Source organism: Gekko japonicus, unplaced genomic scaffold, assembly GCF_001447785.1.
Source record: "Gekko japonicus isolate JY-2015 unplaced genomic scaffold, Gekko_japonicus_V1.1 scaffold1550, whole genome shotgun sequence".
NCBI lineage: Eukaryota > Metazoa > Chordata > Lepidosauria > Squamata > Gekkonidae > Gekko > Gekko japonicus.
Genome location: NW_015164235.1, coordinates 221419 through 231662, shown reverse-complemented (window position 1 = coordinate 231662; position 10244 = coordinate 221419). Strand labels below are relative to the sequence as shown.

Genomic DNA, 10244 nt, shown 5'->3' with positions numbered 1-10244 from the left:
GGGGGGGCTCTGCAACTTACCTGGCTGCTTCTTGCTCTGACTGAGGGCTGCTGGGAGCAGGGGGCGGGGCTTGTTGCATGTGCCCGCCCCCTGGGCTCTTTACTGCCGGAGTTCTGCTCCTGTGCGCTCCTGCAGGAAATGACCCCTGGTTTTATGAATTTTATTTTATATACTTTGAAAATGGTCCTATAGCTTAGATTTGTTGTGGGAATTTTGGGGAAAGGCATGTCAATAAGGTCAATTTATACGCCAAAATCATCCATGAATGGACATGTTCATATGGAGCAATTATTCTCTCATGTTCCCAAGGAATGGCTGGGTGACTGTATGGCATGGTGGGGCTGTTAATCTTTCTAGTATTATTCCTAAGGTACTGAAGGGCCAGGAAATACCTAAACTTGAGTGGATGACGTCTAAAAGGCACATGAACCATTACTGGCTTCAGAAGAATGTGTGTATTTGTAATGAGATCGCTGAAGTCGTGGTGGGAATGTATTGGATTAATGGAGACACATTAAAATGTTCAAAGGAAGTGGGACGTGGACAACACTGGACATAATATTGTTGGGCAATCAGTGAAAAATCAGAATAAATAGACTAAGGCTGCGATGACACACACTAAATAATCCACTTTCAATGCACTTTTGAATTGGATTTTGCCAGTTCACACAATAAAAATCCAGTTGGAAAGTGCATTGAAAGTGGATTATTTAGTGTGTGTGATTGCAGCCTAAGACCAGCAAATATCCTTCACATAACATTATTGGGTCCTTTCAAAGACTGTGGTGATCACTTGGAGAGATGGGGGTGCCTTCTGCTTCTACTGTTTTGTTTCTTGGTTCATCGTTCTGTCTGCGGTGGAAAGTAGCTGTCTCCTTGCACCTTACTGCAGGTGGAAAATGGTCAGACTGTCGGGACTATAAAGACACAGATCTCCATTCGTTACATGTTTATTAGCTGCCAATTTGTATACTATGTCCCTGATCGAGAAAGTGGCCTCTTCCTTGACAGGCATAATGTTGAACAGCTCTTTACTACATGCACTGTACACTGTGTGGAATGCCTTTGTTGGTGGACTCCACATGGGAACTGTCATATATACTTGGTTCTGGGCTCTTGAAACGACAGTCTCTGGATTTGAGCATAGAAAGAAAATACATTCGTAGCCATATGGGAAATTGAATACTGTCTGCTAAAAATAAAATGTTATGTAAGAAGAAGATATTCCAAAGACAATAGACTAGGGGCAGTTTTCTTTGCCTTTGGCATAACCCATTACATCATTTCTAGGAGACGCAGTTGCCAGGAGTATGAAGGACCCTTTTTGAAAAAGGTTTATCTGAGTTATTCTTGCTCAAACCCCACCACAAAAGGGAAACCATTCCTGATTGTTTGTTCTGACATTTAAAAAAGGACATGGTTTTTAGAATAAATTATTTTTAAACTACTATAAGTACATGTAGCACAGCAATCAATGGTATCGCCTCTTCAAGCCAATTCTTCCTGTCCAGTAGTCCAAGCCTCCCTCCCACCTCTCTCTCCTTCCCTCCCACCTCTACTCTCATTCCTCTTCAGTCTTCATTTTTTTTGCCAATGGCATTACATAATAAATAGACATTTCTAGCCTTAGCTCTTAACAGAGAATTTGTAATCAAAACATGAAGGGTTGGATGCTGTGTGCTATATCCACTTTCACAAGAGTATTGACTCAAGGGGGGAAATAGGGAAGTCATTATAAGTTAGTCCTTGTACAAAGTCGACTCAACTGTATCCCATTTTGTGCTTCTGCTAGCACAGGATGTAGCACAAGATATATTTCAGCAAGCCTACAAACAAAGACTTTCTTTGATCAAGTCATATCACACCTCCAGAATGAACTGTAATGACTGCCTCAAATAGCCTTTTGGTTTTTGCCCTTAGTGACACTGATCAGCAATGAAAGGACAGTACTTGATCTTACAGTAGCTTGTACAGAATGTCTTGCACAAATGAAACGGCATTGAGTAAAACTTCTCTCCCGTTATTGCATGGCAGGATCCAACCTGTTCCTTTCTTAGATTCATCCAAGAATAAAAATAAAAGAACACTAAAGTCACTGTGTTCTTCACAAGGTGAGGAGTATCAACAATGACAGTCAAAGGTCATCGGATGTATAACTGGAGTCCTACTGAATTGTACATTGTATGTCTTATGCTGCCTGATTTATTTTTGATGCTTTGTAATCTGCTTTCAGTCTCATCAAGAAAGGCAGGGTATAACGTAAATGAACAACTGATTCTTCCCCTGGTTACCCCTGCAACCGCCTCCGTTGCAAATTTTGATTGTAAGCTCCTTAGGACAGGGACCTTTCCCCCTCAAGTGGAATGCACTTGTGATGTTGTATGGTTGTTGTTGCTGCTGCTGCTGTTGATGATGATGTAGATAGTGGCCTGTATCTTCCACTCAGCAAGATTTGAAACTTTCCTCCAGTCTAAGAAGCCTGCCTCTAACTTAAGTGGCTTTTCTGCTGGAGGAAGAGCCAATTAAGTTGTAGGAAGTCTTTGTAGGCTGGAGGGGAGGTTTGATTTTGCAGAGCAGAGCCAGTGGTAATAATAAGCCCCTTACAGCTTATTGGCTAGTGGGCAGGGCTTTTTTTGTAGAAAAAGCCCAGCAGGAACTCATTAGCATAATAGGCCACACCCAACAGCAGGGAATCATTAGCATATTAGGCCACACCCTTGGCATCACAGCTCATTAGCATATTAGGCCACACCCTCATGTTACCAGAAGTGTGGTCATCCAGCCACACCCACCTTTTGCTTCTTATTCTGTTTACCTTGTTTGTTGTCAAAACCCAGGGCTTTTTTTTGGAGCAGGAACTCCTTTGTATGTTAGGCCACACACCCCTAATGTAGCCAATCCTAATGAGTTCCTGCTGTTGGGTGTGGCCTATTATGCTAATGAGTTCCTGCCGGGTGTGGCCAACTCCGTTCCTGTGCGTTCCTGCCCAAAAATAGCCCTGCTAGTGGGCATGTGCAAGCTATCTGAGGCATGTATATCGCCTGAACTGATGCTGCTGCCTTATACTGAATCAGACCCTTGGTCCATTGAGGTCAGTATTGTCTACTCAGACTGGCAGCAGCTTTCCAGAGTCTCAGGCAGAGGTCTTTCATATCACCTGGCTTTTTAGCCATTGCTATAGCACAATAGAAAGGTAATATAAAACATTGTGTGAACGCAGCCCTGGTCACTTGTCCCATTGAAATTTGACCTTTGGACTTTGAACACTAGGGCACTATCGGCCCGGGTCACATGGAGAATTTGCCATGTGAAAGGCACAAATGCTGGGTGGATTTTCGGGGCGCGATCACACCGCAACATCTGGCAAGCATAGCGCACACGTGGCCAACCCATGGCATGCCGCCGAAGATGCACAGTTAAAAAGTACCTGCAAAGATCTACTAGCAAATGGTTTGCCACGGGCTGTAGACGGACTTGTTCAGTGTGATCACACCAGTGCGCACCTATTCCCTCCGGCCGTCCTCTTTGCAGTGCATGCCGAAGGACGAAACCCCGGTGTGCCGCCGTCGCGTCTGATCGCGGATCAGAATGTGACGGTGCAAATAGCCACGCCTCCCCCCGGCGTTTTCTGGCACGTGTGGCTGGGGCCATCCTATAATACAAAGAGCCTTTGAAATGGCCCTCATGGAATGCCACTCATGGAATGCCACCCTAGGTGGTGCAGAACTGATTTCACAGCTGTTTGGATCTCACCCCTTGGAAACATATTCCCTGTAGGCTTCTACTTTGATGGCTTTGAATACTTCTCTCCCATGAGTCATTCACTATGGCGTGATGGTTTAGGAAGGAGAACAAGACTGACATGTTGGTGGTAAAGTAACTGACAATGGACATTCGCCAGGTTGAAGGACGGCACCAGAATTGGTATTCCTGTTATGATTTGTAGACATGCTTAGGTGTTCTAATTGGGGCAGCGTTCACGGATCTGTTGCCTGAAAGGCAAGCTGAATGTGATGACTGCTAGCGTTGAGAATGATTTGCGAGCAGCAGGAGTGAGTCAGGCTGTATCAGGGTCCTGGCCTCTTTCGATTGCTGCCAGCCTGCTGTCACGCAGCATCACTCAAGTAACAATGCTGCATTTTTTATTCAGGTTGCTAAGCAGTCTTCGTTCTGGGAATCCTACCATCATTCTGAAGATGGGGAAGTTGCAATACAATTTGTTGTTGCGATATGTTTGCAGTCTTTCCGAAAGCACGTTTTGATAGGTTTCTATGTTTTGTAGCCTTTTTCTTTTACCCTTAAAATATTGCTGTAGCAGAATTTAGCTGTCCCTGCTCTTGAATGTTCATGTGTTGGTAATTCAGGATTTGACAAAATGATGAGCAGAGCTTTTCTCATGGATTGAATCTAGGCTGCCTCCCCCGGGGACTGGGGGATTTCTAGGAATGACATGGGATATGGCTAGAAGACTGAAGAGGATAATAGGGGAGAGGAGTTGGCAGGAGATGGTGGTATTGGATCCAACATAGTTTGTGGGGTTTTTTTAAACAATATTGCTTTGCATAAAAGAGAAGAAAGGTTTTGCTTGATCTGGCCTAGCTAGACAGTCTCCTGTTTCCTATAGTAGCCATCAGATACCTCCAGAAGGCCTAAGCAGGACATGGGGGTCAAACCTTTCACTGTTGTTGACTTCTGCCAGCTAGGATTCAGTGGTATACTGCCTGTGAACATGGAGCTTTCATTTAACCACTGTTGATCCTATCCTCGAGCCTTTTAAAAGCTCTCTGATCTACTGGCTATAAAATCCATTGGTGTCATTTTTTATATTATCTATTGTCCTGACCTGGATGGCCCAGGCTAGCCCGACCTCATCCATTCTCAGAAGTTAAGCAGAGTCAGCCCTGGTTAGTATGTGGATGGGCAGCCACCAGGAAAGTCCAGGGTCAGGACGCAGAGGCAGGCGATGGCAAACCACCTCTGAACATCTCTCACCTTGAAACCTCCATGGGGTCTCCATCATAGTGCGATTTGATGGCACTTTCCACCATCTGCCACACTTTTATCCCAGCCTTCCTCCAGTTGGCTCAGGGAAGCATACGTGGCTCTTCCCTCTTCCGCTGTTCTATCTTCACAACACCCCTGCAAGGAACGTATTGCGAGGAAGGCTGGAAGAGAGTGACTGACCTAATGAGACCCAATGGGAGTCTGAAGCAAGGTCTCTTAAGTCCTAGTCACTACATCCCCTTGGCTCTGCACTCTTCCTCGGGGAAAACAAGTGTTTAGTATATTGTTCTGTTCTATTGCCCACCTCCTCCACTCCATTCTATGTGGCCTGATTCTGAGAATTAAGGTGATTGGAATGAGAAGCAAAGGTCGTCTCCTCTCAGTGCTTTTCCCTGATGGCAGTTCTTTCCCCCAGTACTTCATCCAGAAATGGGCCAAGATCCACAGCCAGACTCTATCCTCTTCATGCAGATCTGTCTCTAGGTTGGCAGCTGTGGGGAGCCTATAGCTGCTGACCTCCAAGTTCAAACACTGCTAAAACTCAGTTCAAAAAGAATTAGCAACAGCAAGCATCCAGTTTGGTGTAGTGGTTAAGTGTGCGGACTCTAATCTGGGAGAACTGGGTTTGATTCCCCAATCCTCCACTTGCACCTGGCTGGATGACCTTGGGCAAGCCGTAGTTCTGGCACAGCTGTTCTTGAAAAAGAGCACTTTCTGTCAAGAGCTCTCTCAGCCTCACATACCTCACAGGGTGTCTGTTGTGGGGAGGGGAAGGGAAAGGAGTTTGTAAGCCGCTCTGAGACACCTTTGGGTAGTGAAGGGCGGGGTATGAATCCAATCTCTTCTCTTTTCTGCTCTGTAGCACCTTGCTGTCAGATAGGAAAAGTGCCTTATTCAACCTTATGTAATGTATTATGTATTTCCTATTATTTGAGATCAAGTTGGCATATGGGAATGTTCTCTTTTGATATTTTCATCTAGTTCCTTTGGATGCATTCAGATTCTCAAAATGCCATCTGGTTTTCGACTGCAGCCACTCAATTACTCCATTAGATTTTTGCACTTAGCATATGCCATTTTTCTAGTGCCATTCAAAGGTGTTTTCCTGTGTCCTATCAGTATTATATTAATATGTATTGATTCAAGTTGTTACCTTTGTTTTTCTTTCATTATTGTGGACAAACATCCAAATCCATCAAACAGTTGAACTCAGTGGTTCTCCAAATGTGGGTTATGACCCCAGAGTGGGTAGGTAGGTTGCAGGATCAAGCTTCTGAGCTGGGACAGTAGGCTCCAAGCTCCGATTCTCAATGGCAAGAAAAGGAAGACAAGTGGGTGGGGCTGCCACATTTCCTCCTCTTGATCCTGAAACTGTCCTGCTGAGTCTGTCATTGGTCTATCAAAATCAATTTTGTCTAGTCTGATTGGGTGGTTTTCTGGGATCTTAGGTCAAGATTTTCCACATTATCCACTACCTGAACCTTTTAAGTGAACATGCCAGGGATTGAACCTGAAACTTTCTGCATGCCAAGGAGATATTCCACCCCTAGAGACAGCATGGTGTAGTGGTTAAGAGGGATGGACTCTAACCTGAAGAACCAGGTTCAATTCTGTACTCCTCCACATGAAGCCAGCTGGGTGACCTTGGGTCAGTCACAGCTCGTCCAGAGCTCTCTCAGGCCAAAAACTAAGTCTAGCCCACCACCTAGTGGTGCATGATGCTAATCAGAACTTACGGCTACCAGACAGTCTTCAGATCTCCTGGTTATACTACACACAATGCTATACGATAATAATAATAATTATTATTATTATTAATTATTCTGCTCCTAAGCCACAACATCCTCAATTTTTCAGTCTCTGGTCCTATTAATTCTCAGTGACTTGGCTCACTCCTGCATTGCCAGTATCCTATAGTGCTTGATGCTATGGTGGTGGGCCTCAAGGAGCACTGTGGATTTGGAGGTACATCTCATTTCACAAAGTTTGAAAACCACTAGTTGAACAGGGTGTATACATTTGATTTTATTGACCTGCAGACAATAGATTAGATCCAAAGTCCATCTTCCATAACTTCAAGGGTTCTTACACAAGAGGAGAAATAAGGCTATGTTTCAGTGACAGAGCATGTCTTACATGCTGAAGGTCCAGTGTTTAATCCCTTTAGCTCAAGAGTCTTGAAAGCAAGAGCTGGGAAAAATCTGTCTTGGCAGGGGATACTAGAGATCCTTTCACAGTCAGAGTAGATAATACTGAGCTTTGTGGAACCAATGGTGTGACTTTGGTATAAGGCAGCTTTGTATGTTCTTTTGTCATAGAGGGAGGGGAAAAAACAGATCAAATTTTGAAAATGATTTGATTGAATGTAGTGATATCCATGAGCATAGATGTCTTTAAAGAGGGTGTGACATGCCTTTTTCCACACACGGAGTGCCTACCCCCCTCAGTAACCACTCTCTCTAGGTTCATGGCTTTAAGTAGGTCAGGAAGTCACAAACTATCCTTAATTTTTCTTTTAAAATATATAGAGAGTCATGACCATTTCAAACTTCTGGTTCCCTCCCTCAGACCTTTTCCTCACCTCAGTGTTGCTACTGTTTTCCGGCGAGTTGAATCCCCAACCGATGCTCCAATTTTGTGGCACCCCTTCCACAAAAAGGCATTTGTTTGGGGCAGGGATCGTTTTGTAGAAAAAGAGCTAGGGGGACTCATTAGCATAACTCATTAGCATATGCCACACCCCCTGACATCACCGGAAGTGTGTCATAAGGCCACACCCCCTGACATCACCGGAAGTGTGTCATAAGGCCACACAACGGTCCCAGCCACTGCCGCCGGCCTTGCAGCTCCACTGCCGAGCCCCATGAGGGGCCCGGCGGTGGACCTGCAAGGCCAGTGGGAGTGCAAGGAAGCCCCGCGAAGGCCCTCCCTGGCCCCAGGCAGGCAGGGGTGGGGAGAGGCAGGGAGGAAGCAACTTACCCTCCCTCTTCTCCTGCCTCCTCCTGGCTGAATGAGGGCCGGAAGCAGGGGCGGCCGGAAGCAGGGGGCGGGGCTTCGTCATGTGCCCCGCCCCCGTACCTCACTGCAGTCCCCTGCGATCCCCCCCAAAATGACCTCTGGTTTGGAGGGATTTTTTCTTGAATTTGGATCCAACCCTCCCCATGTGTTCTACACTTCCTTTGAAAATGGTTGTATGGCCATGTTGTCATGTACTTCATCAATGACAGAATGTCCCTTTTTTTTGCCCGTGTGCAATAACTATATAACATTATAGCATTGGGGGGGAAAGCATGAATGTATCATGGGAAACAGCATGGTTGACACCATTTCAAAGGTCCCCCACTTCTCTTTAGTCGCCAACTAAGGAAATGTTATTCAATAATTATGAAGCACGCTAAATGTGTTGTCATGTACATAGCGATAGAACCTCCTTTTTTGCATATGCAGTAATGTTATAATGTCATAACTGTAGAAAAAAGACTGGATGTATCATGGGGATCAGCCTGGTTGCTGCCATTTCAAAGGTCCCCCACTCCTCCTTAGTCACCAACTAAGAAAATGGCCAGCGAAGATTCCCACAAAATCCTAACGAAAATAATATTCTGTTCCCGATCATGGAACTGGTTACATCAAGTCGTAACAGTGTTATTCAATAATTATGAAGCGTGCTAAATGGAAACACTGCCCATGTTGAGTTTCTATGATTATCAAATCAATGATATAATTCCGTTATTTTTAGAAGTTTAAAAGACTGAATTGTCATCAAAAACTCACTGGGAGCTGTAGTGAGGCAACAAAACCTACCCACCCACCCCAAAAAAAGGAAAGGAAAGGAACTTCATGGAACCTTGCTGCCTGTTTTTCCCTACGTTATAGTGTTGCTATATTATAATGGAAAAAAAGTGTTGTAACACAATCAACATTACACTTAAAAAAAATTAGTGGATCACTCGGGGGACATCTTGAGAGGGGGCAGGAGGGTGGGAGGTGGGGTGAACCTGCTACACTTATGACACAAAAGGGCAGCACGAAACAACATTTGGAATTAGGAATTCCTCATTGGAAAACTACAAGTTCAGATCTGAAGGGAAAAAATCGCAGGAAAAGTGGGTTCAGAAAACACAGGGGTAACGGGGCACTAAATTTGGATCTATTCCTGGGGAGGCGTAAAGTTGTGCGGAAAGTTTTACAACCTTTGATTAGTTAAGAATGCCAATGCAGAGGTTTGCACTTGTGCGGAAACGGTCCCACTCCCAGAGACATTCGCAGACAGGGTAGCCCAGCCCCTTTAATAATAAGCCCTCACGCACACAGAGCTATCGGGGTTGGGGCTCAAACATGTTCCAATCACTCACTGCCACCATTTATTCATATATATATAGAGAGAGAGACAGACAGACAGACAGACACCAAGGTACTAAATTGGGGGGGCGGATCTTTCCCTTAGACACGCAGCCCATAGAGTTAACCAAAACATGATGAATGTTACTTATGACATGAATAAAACACTGAGGAAAGCATAAGTAATAATGTTTCTCTTCCATTGATCTTTTGAACTGAGGTCCTATTCCTGTAACTGAGATCCTTTGGTTAAAATCTGATGATTTTCAGCCTGCTCTAAACAGCTCTTTTGTCCAGTTTTACTCTGTCAGAAATCCCTTTTTTCTTCTTCTCAGTTTCTAAACTGTGAATTCCTCTTCTACTGACTCATACCTGTTGTTTTCAACTGCTTTTTTCCATGTCTCCCTCTCTCAACATTCCATCAGCTCTTATTGGTTGTTCTTAGACAGAAGCAGAACCTAGCCTGTCCATCACAGGGGGATTAGACAGATGCTTACAAACCTATATATTCAGAGGGAGTGAACCTCTGAATTGTGCTAAGAGGCAATGTCAGGGTGTTTGCCTTGGCCTCTGTGCCCCATTTTTTGGCCCTTCAGGGCAGCTGGTTGGCCATTTGGCGTTTGCCTTGGTCTCTGTGCCCCATTTTTTGGCAATTCAGGGCAGCTGGTTGGCCACTTGGGAAACAGGATGCTTGACTGGATGGCCCACTGGTCTGATCCAGCAGGACTTTTCTTATTTTCTTATTAAGATTCAAACGTGTGATAAGTATCCTGATCAGAAAAAAAATTCATGCATGCCTGAATGAAAGGAAGAATATTAGTACTGGATGTTGGCTATATATGAGATAGCGGAGAATTTAAAGAGGTTTATGGAGCCTGAAAGTGCTGGAGGCCTTTAGA

General features: G+C 44.7%; 1 protein-coding gene across 1 annotated transcript in view; it reads left to right on the top strand.

Moving 5' to 3' along the window:
* Positions 1–10244, top strand: part of SLC4A10 (solute carrier family 4, sodium bicarbonate transporter, member 10) — a 158562-nt gene that overhangs the window by 57623 nt on the left and 90695 nt on the right. The window lies entirely within an intron of this gene.